Here is a 26334-nt window from a genome sequence, read left to right as displayed (position 1 = left end):
GCTGGTGCAGAAATTGTCTTTCCTCCAAACGAAGAGAATGCCCCCTTGTTCTTGTCACAGTCCTTGTTACAAACAGTTCATTGGAGAGATCTCTGTATTGCCCTCTGATATACTTGTACATATATATTAGGTCTCCCCTAAGTCTTCTCTTTTCTAGAGTAAATAGACCTAATTTTGATAACCTTTCTGGGTATTGTAGTGAACCAACCCCATTTATCATTTTAGTAGCCCGCCTTTGAACCCTTTCAAGTTCAGTAATGTCTTTCTTGAGCACCGGCGTCCAAAATTGCACACAATACTCCAAGTGTGGTCTGACGAGTGATTTGTACAGAGGGAGAATTATGTTTTCATCTCATGTCCCCAGACCTCTTCTAATGCATCCCATGACCCTATTTGCTTTGGTGGCAGCTGCCTGACACTGGGCACTCCAATTTAGCTTCCTATTGACTAAGATACCTAAGTCTTTTTCCGTGTCTGATTTCCCCAGCAGTTTCCCATTTAGTAAGTAATTGTAGCATCTGTTTCTCCTTCCCATGTGCACAACCTTACACTTATCTGTGTTAAACCTCATTTGCCATTTTTCAGCCCAATTCTCCAATTTACTCAAATCTGTCCGTAGTTGCAAACTGTCCTCCTTTGTGTTAACTACCTTACATAGTTTTGTATCATCTGCAAATACTGATATTTTACTGTGTGAGCCATCCACTAGATCATTAATAAATATATTAAATAGTAGGGGGCCCAATACAGAACCCTGTGGTACCCCACTAGTAACCCTGGCCCAATCTGAGTATGCACCATTAATAACCAACCACTCTTTGTTTTCTATCACTAAGCCAGCTACCTACCCATCTACACACATTTTCCCCTAGCCCAAACTTTCTCTTCTTACTTACCAATCTTTTATGTGGGACAGTGTCAAATGCTTTAGAGAAGTCGAGATAAATGACATCCAATGATTCTCCTTGGTCCATTTGAGAGCTTACATCCTCATAGAAGCTGATCAGGTTAGTTTGACAGGAGCGATCCTTCATAAATCCATGTTGATATGGAGTTAAACATTTATTAACATTGAGATATTCCATAATGGTATCCCTTAGAAACCCTTCAAAAATTTTACCCACAACAGATGTTAAGCTTACCGGCCTATAGTTTCCAGGTTCCCTTTTACACCCCTTTTTGAATATTGGTACCACATTTGCTTGCCGCCAATCAAAAGGAACAGACCCTGTTTCTATAGAGTCTTTAAATATAAGGAATAGAGGCCTGTCTATCACATTACTTAACTCCCTTAATACCCGAGGGTGAATGCCATCAGGGCCTGGTGATTTGTCAATTTTAATCTTACTAAGGCGGTTCTGCACTTCTTCCTGGGTTAGGCAGGTAATACTTAATGGGGAGTTTACATTATCACTCTGCATTTCCCCTGGCAAATCCTTTTCCTGTGTGAACACTGTTGAGAAAAAAGTATTTAAAACATTTGCTTTTCCCACATCGCTGTCTATGATTTCACCCTCATTGTTCTTTAAAGCGCCGACCCCATCAATTTTAATCTTTTTACTGTTTATATAATTAAAGAATAGTTTGGGGTTTGTTTTACTTTCCTTAGCAATGAGTCTCTCAGTTTCCACTTTTGCTAAATGTATTTGTTTTTTACACATTTTATTTTTTTCTCTATAACTTTTAATGCTTCTTCATTACCTTCTTGTTTTAGCTTCTTAAATGCCTTGTTCTTGTTATTTATTGCCCTTTTTACATCCTTATTTAGCCACATTGGTGTTCTCCTGTTCCTAGCCCTTTTATTTCTGTACGGTATGGCTAGCTCGCAGTGGGTGTGTAAAACAGGAAGCATCGGGCAGGAAGCAGGACAGAATCGGATCCCTGCAGCTCCGCTGCCTTTTTCTCCTGTAGGCAGCGGAGCTGCAGTGATCGCTCCCTGGCCGCTGATTGCCCTCAGTGTTAGCCGCCCTGCAGGGGCCCACCTCCGGGGCCCCGGTGCAGTCGCACCGGCTTTACATGCGGTATGTCTGCTGCTGAGGGCAGTGTTAGCTTCAGTCTGCGGCTAACACTGGCCGCTATTAAAGTGAAATGAATATTCACTCCTCTCCATGCCCATGGGGGCGTGGGGAAGCGTGAATATTCATTTCTCTTTAGCAACGGGGACAGGCTCCTGTCTCTAGCTGCTGCTTCGCTGGCACCGGGCGGGCCCTCCTCACTTATGGGCCCCATAGCAGCTGGGTGTGTCGCTATTAGCAACACTCCACTGGCTGGGTGTCCCCGGAGCAGCGGGGGGCCCTGGAAAAATCACTTTACTAAAATTAACAAAACGCTCAAACAGTGACAGCTCAGCATCGAGGGAAAGACTCTTCTGCTGGGATCCTGCCTGTGCACCATACACAGCATGAGTCTGGCCTCCCTATGTCACTGTTTGACAGGCCATTTCTATGACCATGTTGCACTATTTTTGGGGGTTGCAAAATGGACAGAGTGAAAGGGACATGGCAAGAACTCTACTACGGGGCTTTTTTTTGTGCAACTGTGTCTTTGAGGATCTGAAAATAGCTGATTGTGGCTCAGCAGACTGGTCCCGTTTCTACATGTCCACAAGGAGGCCAGCCCTGAGACGTCCCTTGTTATTACCAGAATGGTCTCATTTTTGTAAGCAACTTAAATAGGGGTTTTCCAGTTCCAGAAATTCCGGTGCCCAGGCACAGTTTGTTGTAAAAAAAAAGCCCCTGCTTTATTCACCTTCTCCAGGTCCAGCGCTGAGGCTCTGCCGCTGCCCATGTTGTCTGATTTTGTCTGCAGCACTGATGTCAAATCGACAGCCTTGCACCCACTTAGCAGTTCTGAGTGTTTCATGCCGTCTACATGGGTAGAGCCGCTAGGATCACTGATTGGCTGCAGTGCTGTTGACATGATGTCAGACAATAACAAACACCGGGAGCAGAAACAGAGAGGATGAGTAAAGCAGAGTTTGTTTCTTTAAAAAAATTGAAGTCAGGAGACAGGGGTTTAAAAAAAAATACAAAAAATAACCCAGAAAGCCCTTTTAAATTCTTCTCATGGAAACTGAAGACCATCCACCAGTTCAACTGAGGCTGTTTCACTGCTGAGTCTGTTTAGAAGGACTTGGCACAAACACCTGACATGGATGACCATCAGGAGGTCTCACCACTGAAAATCTTCATCTATACCCGTTGACTATCCAGCACTAGGCACTGACATTATCTTTGGGAAAGATCATCTATCAGAATGCATTTATATGAGAAGCCTGCTCCCCAAACTGTAACCTATTTTGACTTTCCAGTATACAAAGGAGTGACCATCACCCCACAATCTTGACCCTAAAGCATTTTATTTCATATCCTCCCAACATGATATCTAAAATCTAAGGATAGGTCATCAATTTCATATTTCTGGACAACCCCTTTAAGGCTGAATACATACATGGCATATAGTTTTCTTACTGCCGGAGAAGAGCTAGTTTAAATTAATGGAGAAAAAGTACTTCTATTTGTCGCTCTTCTGGATTGTATCACAGATAATTTATTCAGTATGAATACAAGAATGCAGGAAAACCTTTCCCATTTTTAAAGCTAAATTTATGGCTCCCGCTGCCGCCCTAAATAAGGCCGAACTCCCACAGTTCTGCTTTATTTTCAAGGAGATCTACTGCACTAACACATAGTAACCAGCAGAGGGCAGGCAGTGTTTGCCTTGGGTTTATGGGTGTGCATTTTTGTTTGCAGCCTTTCACTGAGGAAAGGAACGTTTTGTTTTATTTTTATTCAGCATTACACATGAAAGACTTAGATACACTAATGCATAAGAGAATGTCAAAAATTATAGGATTAGATACAGCGGGTCATTATTGAGTATCACGTGTGGTCATCTTCAGAGGGCATTATAAATAATAGGATTGTAATGGGTTAGAAAGTATCACATGATAGATTTAGATACAAAGTATCACAAGTAACTGGATTAGATACGCTGGGTCATTAGTATTACACATGACAGTCTTAGATACAATGACTCATCAGAGAGTATCACATATCATGGGCTAAATACTCAGTGTCACAAATAATAGGCTGAGCTGCATCAACTGAGCAAACAATAACACACATTAAAAAATATTAGATACTATCAGCTGAGCTAGTGTATCACACATGGAAGAATTAGATAGAGTGGCTCAACACAAATAACTTAGAAGTTTTTTTGCAGTTTTATAAGACAGTGCTCACACAATATGAAGCGTTGCCCTATACAAATGCCTGTGTGCTAAGCCTTGATGATCATGGACACAGAGGTTATTACTGCTGCTCACAGCACAGCTCGCGGTCATACTGGGGCAGAGTGACATCCATCCTTTGGGATTCCTGGAAAGCTGGATATAACCGACTGACTCTCGCTTCCAGGAACGCTCTCCTCTTGTGAGAAACCCTAGATTGTGTAAGAGGAGATTTGTGGCAGAAGTTTACTCTCCATAGATAACCATCAGGTCTCGTCCTGCACAGATTATTAATTGACTTTAGAAAGGGAATCTATGGGATTAATATTTATGCTGGTGCTATACAGTGACCCATGTCGTTTCACAGTAATATTCAGACAAATCAAATAATTTTGCAGCTTGTCTACCATTTGCTGTTGTGTGACTATTGTAAAAGTATGGCCTGGGGTTACACAAACTACTTTTGTTGCACGCTCAAATCGCTCTTAGCAGCTGCTACATCACAGCGTAATTTAGGTGTGTGGCACCCCAGGAGTTCGGTTGCCACAATGGCCTTGCCTCCCTCCAGGGGGGAGTGATGTCATGCCTGGAAGCAAAGAAGGAATCCCCTTACCAGGTAGTTCCAGCATACAACACAGTTCCTGCTCCAGGCCAGCAGGGGGAGCTCTAAACCCGACTTCAGGGGAGCTGCTCTCTCTGGTCAGGAGGAGGAAGTTAGTGGAGAGAGTTGAAACCTGAACAAGGTTGAGAGAGGATGTGTGGAGAGGAGCTGTGGATAGGAGCTCCATCTGAGCTCACCCCAGGCTTGAGCTCCAGTGACCGGGCATTGGGTACTAAAATCCCGGCAGAAGAATCCGGAGGGCAGAAGAAAGCAGATCCTCTGTCCCCTACTGATACTCGACGACACAGCAGCACGGGTGAGCCGGAGATGCCAGACAGGAGCGACCCCTGAAGCAGGCTCCAGCTGCCTGTCATGCGAGTGGAGTTCTACATAAGCATCAAACAGAAAAAGGGACTTGAATAGAATTTACAGCAGCAAGTACCTCAGAGAATAGCGCTAGAAAGGAGGCCTCACAACCCACCTGACTAAGGAAATTCCCAAATTGCTTCCAGACTGACCGGCTCCAGAACCATCTGTAACCTGGGCCCCGGACTGTACCTGCATTGCTCAGTAAAAGGTAAAGGAAACTGCACCCTGCTGTGTCTTCTGAATCATTCCTGCGTCACCAGCCTTGCACCACCAACAACACCTTTATCATCCTAACTGCCCTGGGACACAGCTCTACCCGTGGAGAGTTTAACAATCTTTGCTGCCCTATCATCACCCCAGAGGATCTGCATTGCAGCGTCAGTCCCCTGACCGAATACCACGGGTGGCATCACAAACACTTTATTATAAACTTTATTATCCCTTTTTCACTATCCCTTTTATTGGATGTCCAGGGCCATGGACCAGATCACTGCTGCTGTGACACTTCCCCTTTAAGAAGCGGCCCGGTACCCAGTATCCCCACTGCCCTGGCGGGCGATCCAGGTGCACAAGGTCGAGTTGTGGCACTTAAGGTATCGCGATAGCAGGAAGCAAAAATTTGTTGCCGCTTGCTTGTCGTGGTTGCAGTACTCAGTGGATTACAATGTGACCCCATTTAGCTGTATGACGTCTGTCACTGCCATAGCTGCTATGTACACCAGTTTGCAGACAGGTTGTGAGACTGGAGTTCTCCGGGAGTTGAACCCTCAGGACCGTGACGACAAACCTCACTCGGGCGAGCTGACCAGGTGTACCACCCCCTATACAGGGAGCGTTAGGGGCAGGTCCAGGGGAGACTATCGCCGCGGAAACTGATACCTGGGAACAGCCGGAGGGAAACACAGGCGGGGAACGTACTGGCAGGCAGAGGGGAGATGGAGACAACCACAGGGGAGACTGCTGCTGCCGCGGGAATGGAGGTAGACGGCAAAGGATTAGGCAGGAACGGGCTCTGGGGGAGACGCTGGAATCGGCGGACACAAGCTGGAACGGACCGGACCTAGAAGGGAACACAGGGAGGTCACAAGTGGAGAACAAGCGGAGGACCAGGAAGGGTACAAAGCACAGAGGCAGAGGAAATGCAGGAAAGCGTGGACCCGAGATCAAGCGTGAACCACAATTGAATGTCAGGCTCAGAGCATGGGATGAGGCTGCCTGATATAGGGCACGCTGCAGGACTTCCGTGTCAGGGTGCACCAGCATCATGGAGGCCAAGGGACAGGGCGACTCAGTCTGGGCGTGCCTTGATGTGCGCCTGCGTACCTGACAGGGGACAGAGACCGGCCGCAGGACAGGTAGGGAGGACGCTGATTGGCAGGCACCTGCAGTATGAGCGGGCAAAGTGAGAGCCGGGAGCGCCGGGGAGCCCTGGGTGGCGCGGAGACACGGGAGAAGGCAGGAGCCGCCGGCGGTGTGACAGGAGGAGCTGTGGCAGAGGCGGCTAGGGAGCCGTGGAATGGGAGGTAGGCGTACCCCCCTCCTTACGCCCCCTCTTCTTAAGACCGGAAAGGAATTTGGCTAAAATACGAGGAGCCTGGATGTTTTCCAGGGGCTCCCAAGATCTTTCCTCAGGACCGAAACCTTTCCAATCGATTAGGAAGAGAGTCTTACCTCTAGATCTTTTCATAGCAAGAATGTCTAACTTCAAAGACATCCTGTGCGGACACAGGCGGGGGCGAGCAACCAGTGGAAGGATAAAAGCGGTTAAGAAGACAGGCTTTAAGAGGGAAGCATTGAAGGAATTAGGAATCCATAGCGAGGCAGGAAGTTTTAACTTGTAGTCCACATCATTGATCCGAGCTAAGACCTCACACGGACCTATTTACCGAGGACCTAGTTTATACGAGGGTTGCTTCAGACGGACAATTTTGAAGACAGCCATACTTTTCTCCGGGTTGGTACAGTGGAGAATCCAGGCGTTTTTTATCGGCATGTCTCTTGATCCTGCCTTGAGCTCGTTCATGCCCGGTTTTGGTCTCCTGCCAGACCCTGGAGAACTGCTTGGTCAGAAGATCGGCCGCCGGCACACCCGAGACAGGAGGTACCGGCAGAGGAACACCAGGATGTTGGCCGTAGACAATAAAGAAGGGTGACTTGGAGGAGGATTCACTGGTGTGGTTATTGTAGGTGAATTCGGCCCACGGGAGCAAGCTGGACCAGTCGTTCTGGTGGGCGTTGGAAAAATGCCGGAGATAAGTCAGAAGGATCTGATTTGTACGTTCTGCCTGACCGTTGGTCTGGCGATGGTAGGAAGAGGAGAAAATGTCACGGGGGCTTAGTTCAACTAAGGCTGAAAGACCCGGGGCCCCTGTGGTGTCCCTTTACTAGGGGAAACCCTGTCTGACCCTCAACCCAGGGTTTTTGCTGAAGGTGCAAATGCCTGAGCCTCCGACCTTTCCTTATCTCCTGCTCAGCCCTGCACTTAACCCTCCACCCTCCACCCAGTGAGAAGTCACCACCAAAGCTCCCACACAAATAATGACAGACAGGGAGAACTTAAACTGCACTGCGCCGCACACACACAGGAATAAACAGTAATGTGAACAGGGCACAACTAAACACAAATATGGGAAGGAGAAAGGATAACGACGGATCATACGACACCAGATATGAATCTCTCTCTCTTGAACACCTCCACTCCAGACCGGAACCACTTGGTATGAAACACAAGCTATAATCGGCGACGCCCATAGGCCAGCATGACTATTTAAAGACCGTGGGCGTGACTAACCATCCAACCTGGTCTCCAGCAGGATTAACCCCCGAGAGCCTGAAGATCAGGCCGGCGCCACTGAGGCTATAGTGGCTGGAGGTGGAACTACCTCTGCCTGCCGGATGCTGTGGTGTGAACAGCGTCCGACATGACAGTACCCCGTCTTCTACGAGGGACCCCAGGGCCCTCAAGACTCATAGGACCCGGCTTGTCCGGATGACGACGGTGAAAAGAACTGACCAGCCGATCCGCATGTATGTCTGAGGCTGGAACCCAAGACCTCTCCTCTGGACCATACCCCCGCCAGTGCACCAAATACTGAAGAGTACAGCGTACTACTCGAGAGTCCACTACCTTGGCGACCTCGAACTCTAACTCGCCATCCACCATGACTGGAGGTGGCATCGGCGTTGTGTCCACAGAGCCTACCACCTTTTTCAATAAAGCCCTGTGAAACACGTTGTGTATCTTGTACACTGCGGGAAGTTCCAACCGATAAGCCACTGGGTTAATGATGGCAGAAATCCTAAAAGGCCCAATAAACCTTGGACCCAGTTTTAAAGAAGGGATTTTGAGTTTTATGTTCTTCGTAGCTAACCACACCCATTCACCCACACACAGGTCCGGACCTGGCACGCGTCTACTGTCAGCCACCCGTTTGTACCTGGCACTCATGCTCAACAAACGCTGTTTCACCCGCCTCCAGACTGATGACAATTGGGCTCCTAGCTGATCCTCCTCCGGGACACCCCCGGAGTCACCCTGACGTAAGGTACAAAACTGAGGATGTTGACCGTACACACAAAAGAATGGAGACTCTCCTGATGACTCTTGGCGGTGATTATTTAATGCGAATTCGGCCAGAGGAAGGAAAGTAGACCACTCCTCCTGGTTGTCGGACACAAAGCATCGTAAATACTGTTCTAGATTTTGGTTCATGCGCTCAATTTGTCCATTAGACTGTGGATGAAACGCCGATGAATGTGACAACTTGATCCCCAACCTTGAGCAAAAAGCTTTCCAAAACCTCGCCACAAATTGCGTACCCCTATCAGATACTATGTCAGACGGTACTCCGTGGAGTCTGACCACCTCCTTCACAAATACCTGAGCCAACGTCTTAGCATTGGGCAAAGAGGACAACGCCACAAAATGCGCCATCTTTGAAAAACGGTCAACCACCACCAGGATGACCGTGTTCCCTGCCGAGGCTGGCAAGTCAGTGATAAAATCCATGGAGATTTCTGTCCATGGCCTATTGGGTACCCCCAGAGGCTGTAGCGTGCCAGCAGGACGGGTTCGGGGTGACTTAGCCCTAGCGCACGTGATGCAAGCTGCCACGTACGAGACCACGTCCTGCCGGATTTTGGGCCACCAGAAACGACGCGATACCAGCTCTAAGGTGCCCTTCACCCCTGGGTGACCAGCCAGTACCGAATCGTGGTGTTCCTTCAACACCTTAGGCCGAAGATGCAGGGGTACAAATGATTTGTTGGCGGGAAGTCCTGGTGGTACCTCCTCTTGGGCCTCGGCAATCTCCGCCTCTACCTCAGTCGTGAGAGCCGAGACCACTACCCCTTTCTGGAGGATGGGTACCGGCTCTTCCCGAGGTTCTCCCCCCGGAAAACACCTAGACAAAGCATCCGCCTTGGTGTTTTTAGCCCCGGGACGGTACGTCACAAGAAAATTGAAACGAGTAAAAAACAATGCCCAGCGAGCCTGCCTAGGAGACAGACGCTTGGCCGACTCCAGGTAGAGCAGATTCTTATGGTCGGTGATAACTGTGACCTGGTGAGCCGCCCCCTCCAAGAAGTGTCGCCATTCCTCAAAAGCCAGTTTGATGGCCAACAACTCCCTGTTGCCGATATCATAATTCCGTTCGGCCGGCGACAACTTCTTGGAGAAGTAGGCGCATGGATGCATCTCGCTCAAGGACGAGCCTTGAGACAGTACTGCCCCCACTCCCACCTCCGACGCATCAACCTCTACCACAAAAGGTTTAGACACGTCTGGTTGCACCAGAATGGGGGCTGAAGCAAAACTATTCTTCAGACGCTCAAATGCACGTATAGCCACCTCAGGCCAGTTCGCCAGATCGGCACCCTTTTTTGTCATGTCCGTGAGCGGTTTGGCGACAGTCGAAAAGTGTTTTATAAATTTCCTATAATAATTGGCAAACCCAAGGAACCGCTGGAGTGCTTTCAGACTCTCCGGCCTCTCCCATTGCAACACCGCTTGCACCTTAGCGGTGTCCATTTTAAAACCAGCTGCGGACACAATATATCCCAAAAAGGGCAACTCCTGGACAAAAAATAAACATTTTTCCAGCTTAGCATAGAGCTGGTTCTCCCGGAGCAACTGTAACACCTGCCTAACATGCTGCAAATGAGTGTCCCGATCGCTAGAATAAATGAGGATATCATCCAGGTATACAATCACAAATCTCCCCAGGACATGAGCAAAGACATCATTAATAAAATGTTGGAAAACGGCAGGCGCGGTGGTCAACCCAAACGGCATAACCAGACTCTCAAAATGACCCTCAGGAGTGTTAAACGCCGTCTTCCACTCATCCCCCTGACGGACCCTTATGAGGTTATACGCCCCCCTGAGGTCCAGCTTGGAAAACCATTTTGCCCCCGCTACCTGGTTGAACAAATCCGGGATCAACGGCATTGGGTAGGGATCACGGATAGTAATCTGGTTTAACTCTCGGAAATCCAGACACGGGCGTAACCCCCCATCTTTCTTCTTAATGAAGAAAAACCCCGCTGCTACAGGCGAGGACGAAGGCCGGATGTGACCTTTGCTCAGACTCTCCGCGATGTAGTCTTTCAGAGCTTGTCTCTCAGGACCAGAAATATTAAACATCCTGGCCTTAGGTAATTTGGCCCCGGGTTTTAGCCTAATAGCACAGTCATAGGCTCTATGTGGAGGCAGTTCTGAGCAACCCTTCTCAGAGAAAACATCCGCGAAATCCTGCAAAGCCTCCGGCAGGCTGGGCGTCACGGCGGACACACATGTGGCCAAGCAATTGTCTTGGCAGAAACCACTCCATTGTACTATGTCCTGAGTTTTCCAATCAATTACCGGGTTGTGCCTGGACAGCCATGGAAAACCCAGGACCATTTGAGCTGGGAGATTACGGAGGACCCTACATGTAACCGACTCAGAATGTAGGACCCCAATGTGGAGTTTCACCTCTGCCACAAACTCAGTAATCTCCCCTTGAGGGAGGGGAACAGCATTAATGGTCACCACCTGTATGGGGTGAGGAAGTTTTTCAATCTTAAACCCGGCGGTGTGTGCAAACTCCTCATCTATGAGATTGGTGGCGGAACCGCTATCCACAAACACTGATATAGGTAGCTCTCTGCCGGCGACAATAACCTTGGCAGGGAGCATACAATGAGATACCATCATGGAGGATATGCATACGCTCAGTTGGGTCTCCTCCATACCCTCTGAGCTTAACAGTTTTCCGCCGGTGTGACCCTCTTAGGTAGTACCGGGCAAACGTTAACATAATGACCACCTTTACCACAGTAGAAACATGCTCCGGACTTCCGGACTCCCGGAGCGCGAGGCTGAACCTGTGCCACGCCAGCAATCTGCATAGGTTCAGGGGACTCATCTACTTCAACCACACCTGCACCTCTGTTTTCCCCCAGAGGTAGCGTCTCCTGTGCCCCCTGACGAAAACGGCGATCAATACGTATCACCAAACTCATGGCAGACTCCAATGATGCCGGAGTCTCATACATCAGGAGGGCTTGTTTCACCCTCCCTGATACCCCATGCATAAACTGGCTCCGCAGTGCTGGGTCATTCCACTGTGTGTCTACGGCCCAGCGGCGAAATTCCGAACAATAGTCCTCTGCCAAGCGCTCCCCCTGGCGGAGGGCGCGGATTTTAGATTCCGCTAGAGCCAGTCGGTCAGGGTCATCGTAAATGAGCCCGAGGGCAGAAAAAACATTATCGACCGAATGAAATGTAGCAGAGTCAGGTGGTAAGGAAAATGCCCATGCTTGGGGGTGACCACTCAGTAATGACAACACCAGCCCTACTCGCTGGGCCTCATTACCTGAGGATATTGGCCGCATGCGGAAGTATAATTTGCAGGCCTCCCGAAATACGACAAATTTGCTGCGATCGCCTGAAAATCGTTCTGGCAGCGGAAACTTCGGCTCTGCACCGATACCTGCAGATGCCGTTTGCACCTTTGCTACTACCAGGCCCTGCTGCTGAACTGCCCCATTCAACTCGGAGACCTGTATGGACAGCGCCGCCAACTGGCGGGTTATGGAATCTAATGGATCCATGGACTCCTGAAAAAATGTGGGCCGATTATAATGTCACGGGGGCTTAGTTCAACTAAGGCTGAAAGACCCGGGGCCCCTGTGGTGTCCCTTTACTAGGGGAAACCCTGTCTGACCCTCAACCCAGGGTTTTTGCTGAAGGTGCAAATGCCTGAGCCTCCGACCTTTCCTTATCTCCTGCTCAGCCCTGCACTTAACCCTCCACCCTCCACCCAGTGAGAAGTCACCACCAAAGCTCCCACACAAATAATGACAGACAGGGAGAACTTAAACTGCACTGCGCCGCACACACACAGGAATAAACAGTAATGTGAACAGGGCACAACTAAACACAAATATGGGAAGGAGAAAGGATAACGACGGATCATACGACACCAGATATGAATCTCTCTCTCTTGAACACCTCCACTCCAGACCGGAACCACTTGGTATGAAACACAAGCTATAATCGGCGACGCCCATAGGCCAGCATGACTATTTAAAGACCGTGGGCGTGACTAACCATCCAACCTGGTCTCCAGCAGGATTAACCCCCGAGAGCCTGAAGATCAGGCCGGCGCCACTGAGGCTATAGTGGCTGGAGGTGGAACTACCTCTGCCTGCCGGATGCTGTGGTGTGAACAGCGTCCGACATGACAGAAGTCCATCGTTACTTCCATCATTCTGCACAGGGCTCTCCAAAACCGCGAGGTGAACTGAACCCCTCTGTCGGAAACGATGTGCTTGGGGAAGTCGTGAATCCGGAAAACATGGGTGATGAAGATCCTCGCCAACTCGGGAGCAGAGGGTAAACCTGGCAGAGCAATAAAATGGGCCATCTTGGAAAATCGATCTACCACGACCAAGATGACGGTGTGGCCTGAAGACCGAGGCAGATCAGTAATAAAGTCCATTGCGACATGCTGCCAGGGGGCCAAAGGAACTGGAAGCGGGTGCAAGAGACCAGAGGGTAGGTGCCGAGAGACTTTGTTTCTGGCACACGACGGGCAGGAGGCGATAAAACTTCGGACATCTTGAGGAAGAGATGGCCACCAATAGAAACGAGAGATGAGAAGGAGCGTTTTCTTGAGGCCCACATGGCAGGCTAGCTTGGAGGCATGACCCCAGCGTAACACTCGCTTCCTCTCGCTTTCTTGCACAAAGGTCTTACTCGGCAGCAACGAAGTCAAGCTAATGGGAGCGACCACGATGACTTTACTGGGATCTACAATGTGTGATGGCTCTTCCTCATTATCGGAGACCAAAAAGGACCTGGATAAAGCATCTGCTTTGAGATTCTTGTCACCGGGACGAAAATGAAGCTCAAAATCGAACCAGGCAAAGAATAGCGACCACCTAGCTTGCCGGGGATTAAGTCTCTGTGCTGACTGGATGTATGCCAGGTTCTTGTGGTCAGTGTAGATTTTAAATGGATGGACAGCTCCCTCCAGAAGATACCGCCACTCTTCCAAAGCCAATTTGATGGCGAGCAGCTCCTTGTCACCAATGGCGTAGTTTCTCTCTGCAGTGGAGAACATCTTAGAGAAGAAACTGCAGGTGACCAGTCGACCGGAGGAAGATCTCTGGGAAAGAACCGCCCCGGCTGCGATGGCAGATGCATCTACCTCGAGGATAAAGGGTTTGTTGACTTCAGGACGATGGAGTACGGGCACTGTAGCGAAAGCTTGTCTCAAGGTTTGAAAGGCATTTTCGGCTTCCGGGGACCAGAGGTGAGGGTTAGCTCCCTTACGGGTTAAGGCGGAGATAGGAGCGGTTAAAGTAGAAAAGTGTGGGATAAACTGCCGGTACTAATTAGCAAACCCAAGGAATCGCTGGATCGCCTTGATTCCCTGGGGACGCGGCCATTTGAGCACGGCGGACACTTTTCCAGGGTCCATACGTAGGCCAGAGTCAGAAATTATATAACCCAAGAACGGCAGGGAGGACTGCTTGAAGGCGCACTTCTCGAGTTTGGCATAGAGATGATGCTCTCTCAAACGTAGTAAGACTTGGAGGACGTCTTTTCTGTGGGTAGCCAGGTCCGAGGAAAACACAAGGATGTCGTCTAAATACATCACTACACAGGAGTAGAGAAGACCTCGAAACACGTCGTTAACGAACTCCTGGAACACTGCGGGAGCATTGCACAGGCCGAAGGGCATGACCAAATATTCATAGTGGCCGTCTCGGGTATTGAAAGCGGTCTTCCACTCGTCTCCGGAACGAATGCGGATTAGATTATAGGCCCCCTTGGAGATCCAATTTGGTGAAGAACCGTGCTCCCTGTAGACGGTCGAACAGCTCCGGAATGAGCGGCAGCGGATATTTGTTTTTGATGGTGATATCATTGAGACCCCGGTAGTCAATGCAGGGACGAAGGTATACATCCTTCTTCTTGACGAAAAAGAAACCCGCTCCTGCAGGCGAAGACGACTTGCGAATAAAGCCTCTGGCCAGGTTTTCTTGGATATATTCGGTCATGGCCTGAGTCTCGGAAGGGGATAGTGGATAGATTCGACCACGGGGTGGAGTAGAACTGGGAACAAGGTCGATTGGGCAATCATAGGGCCAATGCGGGGGCAGGACCTCCACCTCCTTGTTAAAGACGTCAGAGAAAGCCCAATAGGCCGAAGATAAATCTGTAGAGACTGAAGTGGGAGGTGAGGAGTTCTTTGGCTGGACGGAAAGCAGACATTTGTCTTGACATGACTGTCCCCAACGCAGGATATCACCGGAGCGCCAGTCCAAGATAGGCTCGTGGGTTCTCAACCAGGGAAGGCCCAAGAGGATGGTATGAGATAACGAGGGCAGCACATAAAAGATTATCTTCTCCCGGTGTAAGGCTCCAATCTGAAGTTCCACCTCTTCGGTGACCAGAGTAACGGACATCCGCAAGGGTCGACCATCGACCGAAGCAATCTGCCGAGGAGTCTTCAGGGATCGGACAGGGATACGAAGTCTCTTAACCGCCTCGAACTGAATAAAATAGCCAGCTGCACCCGAATCAATGTAAGCCCACTCAGAAGACCGTTTGGAGCCTATATGCAAAAGGATGGAAAGAATCAAGGGTAGAGAGGAATCACAATTACCTAGGGAGACCTCTCTTACCTGTCCTAGGCAGAGGCATTTCCCGGGCGTATAGGACAGGAGCGAAGGAAGTGGGATGCACTCCCACAATAGAAGCAGAGCCTCTGTTCGACCCTCTCTCTCCGACGCTCCTCCACCGGCTTGAGACGATCCACTTGCATGGGTTCCGGTGCAGGGGCAGCAGAAGCCGACACTGGGCGGGAGCAGGGCGGACTACGGGCAGCCGGAAGAAAGCGCGAAGGTCTTCTCTCTCTAGCTACCTCTTGGGATCGCTCCTGAAAGCGTAGGTCGATGCGGGTGGCCAAGGAGATCAGATCCTCCAGGGAGGTTGGAGTATCTCGACCCGCCAACTCGTCCTTGATTCGACCAGAGAGTCCCCGCCAAAAGGCTCCCACCAAGGCCTCATTGTTCCAACCCAACTCTGAGGACAGGGTGCGAAACCGAATGGCGTACTGACCTACCGAGAGCGTGCCCTGGTGGAGATTAAAAAGCGCCTCGGTAGTAGAGACCAAGCGACCTGGTTCATCGAACACCTTACGAAAGGTGTCCAAAAAAATGGGGAGTTGGGAGGCAATGGGGTCGTCCGGTTCCCAGAGAGGGTTTACCCAAGCTAGGGCCTCACCCTCTAAGTGGGACACAACAAAAGCCACCTTAGCCCGGTCAGTGGGGTACTGCTGAGGTGACAGCTCGAAGTGTAGCTGACATTGATTTAGTAACCCCATGCACAATTTGGGATCGCAATTATACCGTGGGGGTTTCGCCAAACGGGGTGGTGGGTCGCAGCCTGGGCTGGAGCAGAAGCCACGGTCTGGAGGGCCAGGAGGCGGTTATCCACTGAGGCCATGTAATTTAAAATATGGGCCTGAATGTCGCGCTGCTGTGCGAGCTCCTGCTGGAGACCTGCCATCTGGGAGCGCTTGCAGGGTCAGAGGCCTGTAAGGATGACAGACGGGATTCCATGGATTTGAGGAAGGACATTATCCTCGTCTGATTCTCCCGTATGAACAGGAGTTCATTTTGAGATGGGGTCGAGGTACCAGCGGGGTCCATAGCCTGACAATACTGTGAGATTGGAGTGCTCCGGGAGTTGAACCCTCAGGACCGCGACAACGAACCTCCCTCGGGCGAGCTGGCCAGGTGTACCACCCCCTATACAGGGAGCGTTAGGGGCAGGCCCAGGGGAGAATATTGCTGCGGAAGCTGATACCTGGGAACAGCCGGAGGGAAACACAGGCGGGGAAGGTACTGGCGGGCAGAGGGGAGATGGAGACAACCACAGGGGAGACTGCTGCCGCCGCGGGAACGGAGGTAGACGGCAAAGGATTAGGCAGGAACGGGCTCTGGGGGAGACGCTGGAATCGGCAGACACAAGCTGGAACGGACCGGACCTAGAAGGGAACACAGGGAGGTCACAAGTGGAGAACAAGCGGAGGACCAGGAAGGGTACAAAGCACAGAGGCAGAGGAAACGCAGGAAAGTGTGGACCCGAGATCAAGCATGAACCACAATTGATTGTCAGGCTCAGAGCATGGGGTGAGGCTGCCTGATATAGGGCACGCTGCAGGACTTCCGGGTCAGGGTGCACCAGCATCATGGAGGCCAAGGGATAGGGCGACTCAGTCTGGGAGAGGCGTGCCTTGATGTGCGCCTGCGTACCTGACAGGGGACAGAGACCGGCCGCAGGACAGGAAGGGAGGACGCTGATTGACAGGCACCTGCAGTAGGGGCGGGCCGAGAGAGCCGGGAGCACCAGGGAGCCCTGGGCGGCGCGGAGACACGGGAGACGGCAGGAGCCGCCGGCGCTGTGACAGGAGGAGCTGCGGCAGAGGCGGCCAGAGCAGCGGCCGCAGAAGACCGAGGGAGAGCGGGAGCCGTGGAACGGGAGGTAGGCATGACAGTGGTCACACACAAGTCGCACTCTCGCTGAACTTTCTTTGGAGTCACAGTCATATACGTCCAAAATTCCATTTGAGTTTGATTTGTTTGCAACAGTTGTGTCGCACTGGAACGCGAGTTATAAGAGGACCCCCATAGACAATCATTAAATGGCGCTGGAATCTCAATGTTCATGTTGTGTGACAGAGTCAGGGCCGGCGTTATGGGCAGGCAGACCCGGCAGTTGCCTAGGGCCCCCAGGAACAGAAGGGACCCCCTGCTGGTTTCACAATGGAGAGCACAATTCAAATAGCACAAGGCAGTGCTTCGCTTTGCAGAAGTGAAAGATAAAAGTGCATCTTATCTGTTCTGCAATGCGAGCTTTCCCGGCATTGCACTACTTTGTGTTATTTATTGTAATGTTGGCGGTGATCTTGGAGACAGAAGTAGTCAGGCGTGTACTACTGATTTGACCAGCGCTCTGCAGCTTCTCCTGTTTTCTGCTATAGAGCCATCCATCCTCATTTTTACAGGCTGTAGGGTTACCATTTATTCTGTGTCCTGACCACTGCTGTTCGGCGTCAGGACCTTACTATGTAATGAGTCAAAATAGTATGCACTCTGTCCGAACAAGCGATGTGGTGGTGTATCGGTCTGTGTAAGCCCTTGAAATGAAGAGTCAGCATTCACCGCACACTCAAGAAGGTTTTTTCTGAGTAAAGTATTCAATTTATTAAGGATGAGCAAGTGATTTCAAAGGAGCAAAAAAATAGATGGCAAAGCGACTATAAAAACACGACGTTTTGACCCCTCCCGGGTCTTAAATCATAAAGTTGCTTAGTCCAAGATCTGTGAAGCATGAGAAGCCTGTGTAATGGGTCCCAAACCGAGTGTTTGGCTGCCAGAATGCTTAGGGACCTTGCTGTCAGAATCTGTAAAGTGGTGCTCACCACAGAGCGACCGGTGAAGGATCCTGATGAGTGACAGCAGGTATCAATAAGTTAATTATTTCTAGTGAATCAAAGCCGCCTTGTAATACTATATATAGCCCAGACAACACTGTTCAAGGGGAATTCTCAAGATTAGAAAATTCACTTATCCACGGGATAATTTTCACATCTCCGGGGGCCAACTGCTGTGGCCCCCACCAGTCCCAAGAGTCAGCGCTCCGAAGCCCTAGCTGAATTGAGCAGAGATCGATCATGTGCACCACCAGTCCATTCATTCTTAATGGGAGCACTAGAGCTTGCTGAGCACAGTGCTTGGCTGACCTATTAGACCAGGGGTCTCAAACTCAGCTGGGTATATGGACTGCATATAGAAAAAAATTGAATTTGGGGGCCGCATTCGTTGAAGGACAAAAGTACATTTTTTATTCTGCATACCTTTTGAACATGTTTGCCGTGTTTTTTTTTTTATTTCTTTAGAGCTTGGATCGTTATGGATGTGGTGATAACAAATGTGCATCATATTGTAGATATGTCCCCATATTGTAGTTAGGTCACCATATCCAGGTCCTTATATTGTAGTTATGTCCCTAGGTTTTAGTGGAGGAAAATAGAATAAAAGGGAAGCAAAAAATGTGGTCAATTCTGTACTAATCCCCCATCCTGGTATATACATGGCCCCCTGATCCCTTTCCTGGTATGCATGGTCCCCTCATCCCTATCCTGGTATGCATGACACCCATCCCCATCCCCATCCTGGTATGCATGGCGCCCATCCTTATCCCTATCCTGCTATGCATGGTGCCCATTCCCATCATGGTATGGATGGTCACCTCACCACAATCCTGGTAGGCATGGTCCCCTCATCCCCATCCTGGTATGCATAGCCCCTCATACTCATCCTGGTATACATGGTCCCCTCTTCTCTATCCTGGTACTCACAGGCCCCTCATCCCCATCCTGGTATGCATGGCCCTTCATTCCCATCCTGGTACGCATGGCCCCCTCATCCCCATCCTGCTATGCATGGTCCCCTCATCCCTATCCTGGTACGCATGGCCCCCTCATCCCCATCCTGGTATGCATTGCCCCCTCATACCCATCCTGCTATGCATGGTCCCCTCATCCCTATCCTGGTACGCATGGCCCCCTCATCCCCATCCTGGTATGCATGGCCCCCTCATCCCCATCCTGCTATGCATGGTCCCCTCATCCCTATCCTGGTACACATGGCCCCCTCATCCCCATCGTGGTATGCATGGCCCCCTCATCCCCATCCTGCTATGCATGGTCCCCTCATCCCTATCCTGGTACGCATGGCCCCCTCATCCCCATCGTGGTATGCATGGCCCCCTCATCCCCATCCTGCTATGCATGGTCCCCTCATCCCTATCCTGGTACGCATGCCCCCCTTATCCCCATCCTGGTATGCATGGCTCCCTCATTGCTATCCTGGTACGTGTGGTCCCATCATCCCTACCCTGGTATGCATGGTCCCCTCCTTAGACATAAATGTTGTCTTTATATGAATGTCTTTTTGGCGCTTAAAAATGTCGCTACTAGCTCAAAACTCACTTCATTGCACTGAATTGACTGTAATGCTGTTGTTAGTGGAATATTTCAGAATCTGGGACCCCACATTGAATTTTGCATAGGGCCACACAATTTATCTAAATTCGTCCGGGACAGAGTTCATTGTATTGTAGTGCTATAGGGGAACTCTAATGTAAATTCTTAGATCACCCGGGATCTTCGCTGGGGTCCTGGTTTCAAATCCCACCAAGGACAACATCTGCAAGGAGTTTGTATGTTCTCCCCGTATTTGTGTGGGTTTCCTCCCACACTCCAAAGACATACTGATAGGGAATTTAGATTGTGAACCCCATCGGGGACAGTGCCAATAATGTCTGTAAAGCGCTGTGGAATTAATAGCCTATATAAATGAGTAAGATAAATAAATAACATAAATATTAGTAAGAACAGTCTATGCAAGCAGCACATGACAGCAGAAGCTTCCCTTTATCCCGCTGTCACTGACAGGCATCCTGGCTGCTTACTGATGATGATCAGGTATTGCCATTATTATCTCTAACCTCAGCAAAAGCTGCTGCCGCTGCTATCCCCCGTTTCAGAGAAAATTAATTTTGCATTGTGACACCATGTTGGCCCATACTAAGTAATTGCAGAACCATGGCCCTTACCCAAAGAGAGTAGTGATTAGCACATACAGTACACTGCTGCTCCCTGGTACTATATCTCAGCTCAGGGAATTGCTAATTTATTTAATATGAGATTTTAGGATGGCTGTAATAGTCTTCTGATGGTGTGAATGAGGCCTTAGGCTAGGTTCACATTAGCGTTTGAGTCCGCAGCGTATCATCCGCAAACGCATGCAAAAACGCATGCAAACACATGTTAACGCAGCGTTTTTTATCCGCATCTTCTTAGGCTGGTTTCAAATTGCGTTAATAGTGTACGTTTAACGCATCCGTTACATAGCGGCATTAACGCTATGTAACGGATGCGTTAACGCACCCATAGACTTCTATAGAATCGGCATGCATCAGCAATGTGCCGTCATTCTGTGACGGACCCTCGGACGCGGTCTGCAGCGTTCGGGATTACGTCACTGCTAGCGCAGATAAGGAAGCTGCGCTAGCGTGATCTCTGAATGCGATCACAATATGACAGTTGCGTTAATGCAGCCGTCAACGCTATGCGTTGAACGGACTGCATTAACGCAATGTGAACCTAGCCTTACATCTGACGCCAAAAAAACTCTGCGTTTGCATGCGTTTATGCGCATGCGTTTGCGTTGTTTATGCACATGCGTTAGAAATTTCCAATGTTTTGCAGTAGCTGTTGCTTGACATTAGACACCCAGTAGGCGTGTCTTATGGGATTTATATATATATATAGACACTGCGCTGATGAAATCCTCGTCTTTTGGATGCTGTATCTAGCTGCAAGATGGATCTTGACCTGGACAGCTTCCTAGAAGATCTGCATTTACAACTGAAATTGGCTGCTGCCTTTGCTTTTGCTTGTCAAGAACAAAGAAGAAGAGAAAGACGGAGAAGACGTCGTCATCGCTATTGGCAAAACCCCATCCTTGAACTCCGAGAGAGCCGTGGAGCCTACCACTCTTTGTACACAGAGCTGCAGCAAAACCTGGAGAAGTTTTTTGACTACACGAGGATGTCGGAACAGAGCTTCCATGACTTGCTGCTACGTGTCCAAGGATCCATCGCCAGGCAGGACACACAGCTCCGTCGAGCAATTCCTGCTGAGGAACGTCTTTTGGTCACCCTGAGGTATGTAATTTGGAAAAGGAAACACCTGTCATTAATATGATTGCTATAAAAGCCATGTACTGATTTCTTTTTTCTCATTTTCTGTTCTGCAGATTCCTGGCTACCGGAGAGACATTATCATCACTCCATTTTCAATTCAGGATTGAGTGTCCACCCTTTCTGGGATTATTGTAGACACTTGTCGTGTTTTAGTTGACATTCTGCGGCAAGTATTCCTCCCCCAACCCACAACTGAACTCTGGCTTTAAAATACTTCCAAATTCCAGGAAATTTGTAATTTTCCTAACTGTGGGGGCTGTGGACAGCATACACATTAGGATTGTGAAACCAGCTGGAAGTGGAGTACTTCAATTATAAAAAATACTTCTCCATTGTTCTAATGGCTATTGTGGATGCCGAGTGTAGATTTGTTGCCGTGGACATTGGCTCATTTGGACGAAGAAATTACTTTCAAAAACTCTGACATGGGCCAACGTCTGTATGGGAATGATTAATTTTCGGTAGCCATGACCCCTTCCCAACACTGACGGACCGCCAATGCATTTTGTTGTTGGGGATGAGGAGTTCCAAATGTGTGCCAACCTCACTAAACCATACTCAAGTCGGAACTTAAATCACGCAAAAAAAAATTTCAACTACCGACTGACATGGGCACGAAGAACCGTGGAGTGTGCATTTGGATTGCCTGTATCTAAATGGTGCATTGTCATGCCCGTCATGTCTGTTTTGCTGCATGACCCCTGGAGCAGTGTGCACGCGCCCCTAACTGTCATGCCCGTCATGTCTGTTATGTTGCATGACCCCTGGAGCAGTGTGTACGCGCACCTCACTGTTATACCTGTCATGTCTGTTATGCTGCATGACCCCTGGAGCAATGTGCACGCGCACCTCATCTCATGGCTGCCTGCCGTTGCTGGTGCGCACTCGTGCTCTGCCTCATGGCTATACGCCATTGCTTGTGCGCACATGTGTTGCCTCTCATGGCTTGTGTGCACGCGTACCTCATGGCTGCATACCGTTGCTGTGTGTGCACCCGACTCTGCTCTGCCTGCTGTGGTCCTCTATGGTCCTGGAGGACCGAATCCAGCAATCCTCTCTATGGTCCTGGAGGACCCTACCATGTGATCCTCTCTATGATCCTGGAGGACTCGACCCGGAAGTCCTCCCCTGGTCCTGACCCGGAAGTTCAGGTGCTAATGCCCTATATCTGCTAGGCTGTTTGGTCCTGCTTGGTCGCTCCCTGTATTCTGTACCCCTGCACTCTGCCCTGGTGTGCTTCTTCGCACACGCTCTGTGCTTGTACTTCGTCTGGTGTTCTGTGTTTGTCTGTTGTCTTGTACCTCGTCTGTTGTCTTGTACTTTATCTTGTGTCCTGTATCTTGCTTTGCCTGGCTTTCCTATCCTTTGTGTTATTGTGCTCCTTTTGCACAAGCTCTGCTTCCTTCCTTTGCTCTGCCCTGTCGTGCTCTCTTGCACAAGCCTGTTTCTGTACTGTGCCTCGCCGTGCTGTCTGTACGCGCTTTGGCCATGTACTCTGCTTTAAGCCTTATCTTTGTATTCTGCTTTCCCGTGCTCCTTTAGCACAAGTCTTGTCTTATGCTCTGTGCTCTGGCATACGCTCCACTTTTCCCTTGTACCCGGCTCTGTGCCTCAGCATACGTTCCGCTACCTGTCTGTACTCCGCTTCTCTTTCTTGTTCCCGGCTCAGTGCTTCTGTCTATGTTCCGCTCCTTGTTCTGCACTTTGCCTAGCCTTGCTTCTTTGCATGCCCTTTGCACGCGCCTGGCCTTCCCTCGCCCGCCTGTTTGTGCCTCAGCTGTGCCCACCTGTTTGTGCCTCAGCCGTGCTCGTCGGCCAGTGACTTATCTGTGTCCGCCTGTTGTGCCTCAGCCGTGCTCGCCTCAGTCTTGCCCGCCTGTCTGAGCCTCAGCCCGACCAGCTAGCCAGTGCCCCAGATGTTCTCTCTGCTTCCTTGTGGGTCACCCTCCCAGGGCTGTGGGGTACTCGGTACTGGGCCGGTCTCTCAGAGGGGATTGTCACAGCAGCGGTAACCCAGTTCGTGGCCCTGGGCGCCCATGTAAAAGGGGTGGAGTGATGGGAATAAAGTTTATGAGAGGATGATTCGTGACGCCACCTGTGGTGTTCGGCAAGGGAGGTGTTAAGCTGACGCTGCAGACAGATCCTCTGGGACAGATGGTGTAGTGCAGCAATGATGTTGTAGCCCTCCACAGGCAGGGCTGTAGTCCCAGGGCAGTGAGGATAGGTGTGTAGGAAGAGGGTGCAGTGTTTGGTACAAAAATGTAGCAGTGCTGAAGAGGTTGCAGGAAGGAAGCAAGGACACAACAGGGTGCAGTTTCTTTACCTTTACTTTTCTTGGCAAATGCAGTCCAGGGTCCCGATTACAGATGGCACAGGAGCTGATTAGCCTGGAAGCAACTCAGGAATCTCTCTATGCAGATAGGTTGTGTAGTCTCCTTCCTAGCGCTTACTTGAGGTACATGCAGCACTGTGTTACACTGAAGTTCCTCCTTCTTGTTTCCTCTCATATCTACCTCGTATGGCAGACAGCTGTAGCCTTCTATCTCTACTCTTGGCTCACCCGTTGCTGTTGTGCCTCCGAGTCTTAGGTGGGAATAGAGCATTTACAGCTTCCTATTCCCTCTGGTTTCTGTTGCAGGACCTTCAGTATCCATACAACCATAGAGACCAGGCTTCAGATCATGCGCTCCAGCTGGGAATGAGCTCTCAACTCTGCTCAGTCCCCCAGCTTCTCTGTCCACGTCTACACACTTCGCCCTCCTCACAGAACTGACTAATTTCCCTTCCTGGCCCTCAGAGAGCACTCCTCCCCCAATTCTGGTTCAGAGCTCCCTCTGCTGTCCTGGAGTGGGAACTGTGTTGCATGTTATGGTTAACTGCTAGAGAGACCCTTCATTGCCTCCAAGCCTGACATCACCTTCCCTGGAGGAAGGCAATGCCACTGTGGCGACCATGCTCCTGGGGGCGCCACACTTGCACTCACGCTGTCTCTGCACTGTGCATTGCGTGCCCTCTTGGCACGCGCAGGCCCTATCCTGCTCCTTGGCATACCTCCTCGTGCTTCTCTAAAGCACGCGCAGGTCCTGCCATGAACCCTGACGTGCCTCTAGCACGCACAGGCCTAGCCTGAACCCTGGCGTGCCCGCTAGCATGCACAGGCCCTAGCCTGAACACTAGCGTGCCCCCTAGCACGTACAGGCCCCAGCCTGTACCCTGACGTGCCCTCTAGCACGCACAGGCCTAGCCTGCACCCTGGTGTGCCCTCTAGCACGCACAGGCCCTAGCCTGAACCCTGGTGTGTCTCCTAGAATGCGCCCTGCCTTGCATCCTGCTTTGGACCCTGGTGTGCCCCCTAGCACACACCCTACCTTGCACCCTGCCTTGGACCCTGGTGTGCTCCCTAGCACACACCCTGCCTTGATCCCTGCCCTGGACCCTGGTGTGTCTCCTAGCACGCATCCTGCCTGGAACCCTGCCTTGGACCTTGGCGTGTCTCCTAACATGCACCATGTCTTGAACTCTGGCGTGCCTCCTTGCCTGAACTCTGGCTTGCCTGACGGATGCCCGGAGCCTGCCGATCGCTGCCAGAGGTCCGGAGTCTGATGACTGCGGCCTGATATCCGGAGCTGATGTCCAGAGTCTGTCGATCGTTGCCAGATGTCCGGAGTCCGATGCCATCTAGCCCTTGCCGGAACCCTGGCGTGCCACCTAGCACGTATCATGCCTTGGACCTTGGCGTGCCCACACACGCAGCTTTCTATGTTTCACTTTGTCCTTGTAACTATGTCTTGTTCCTGATTAAACCCTGAGACAATGCTTTATTGAAGAAACCCTGTGACTACGCTTTGTTATGTCTTGTACCCTGCAAGTTCCCTGTTGCCAGACACTCACACCCATGTCTTCCTTGCTGTTGCGAGACATTCACACCCGTGTCTTCCTTGAGCCGGCCGTCTGGTTCCAGCTGTCGTGGTGGCTTACCCCCTTGGTCTTGCCCCTGACACTCCCTGTATAGGGGGTGGTTTCTCACAAGGTCAGCCTGCCCTAGGTGGGTGGGTGCCACGACCCAGAGGGTAAACTCTAGAAATCGACTCAGCAGAAGCTGACTCCATCACACGCATTTTGTGCACATCCATTAATCTAAAAATCTGCACTATCGATGAGGTGTCACGGATAGTGACTGACCAGGTAAGAAATGACCCATCAGTAGGTCGGTCACCAGCAACACGACAAGGGAACACAATAACAAGGGTGTGCCCTGCGATAGGGAACGGGGGAAATGGACTCCTCCTGCACTCTCCTGAGGATGTGCCCTGCTCTTACTAGCGTCCCTATACAGGTTCTTTCAACCTGTCACCGAGCAGGATACCTTAGCCCTTGCTTGCCCTGCACCTATCCCTGAGTAGGGAATTGGCAAGTGAGGACACTGGTCCCACCGCTGTACTAATACAACACAAGGTAAGGATAGACAGACAGTAAAAGGAACAGGGTAACAAAAATACAACACTTAGCTTTCTGCTGTAAAGCACCGCACAGCAGGATCACGACACCAGATACACCATAAACAGCTGAGGAACCACTACTCCCAGCAAGCTCCTTCCTCCAGTCCGGTCGCTGTAGCATGAACTCTAACACCGACGGTCAGCTGATGCATCAGGTGACCTTTTAAAGGATGGTGGGAGTGATCACTACCTGCATCAGCAAATTCAGCAGCAATGTAATTACACCAGCGGCCACCAGGGGGAAAAACAGACATTAACCCCCGATGGCCAGAAAGGAAAAAAGTTTATATGTGAGAATCCA

General features: G+C 50.3%; 1 protein-coding gene across 4 annotated transcripts in view; it reads left to right on the top strand.

The window, feature by feature from the left end:
• The window catches only part of DGLUCY (D-glutamate cyclase), a 227913-nt gene that overhangs the window by 43948 nt on the left and 157631 nt on the right, over positions 1 to 26334 (top strand). For 2 of the 4 annotated variants that reach the window (XM_073578174.1, XM_073578171.1), the window contains exon 1: positions 17046 to 17244. The exons of the other annotated variants lie outside the window; for them this stretch is intronic. The gene's annotated coding sequence lies outside the window, so the exon portion shown is untranslated. Of the gene's footprint in view, positions 1 to 17045; positions 17245 to 26334 lie in introns of those variants that run through there. 4 annotated transcript variants of the gene reach the window in all.

This window comes from Dendrobates tinctorius, unplaced genomic scaffold, assembly GCF_039654945.1.
Source record: "Dendrobates tinctorius isolate UK_male_01 unplaced genomic scaffold, ASM3965494v1 ptg000058l, whole genome shotgun sequence".
Classification (NCBI taxonomy): Eukaryota; Metazoa; Chordata; class Amphibia; order Anura; family Dendrobatidae; genus Dendrobates; species Dendrobates tinctorius.
Note: the sequence above shows the minus strand (reverse complement) of the source record. Positions and strands in the feature narration are given on the sequence as shown.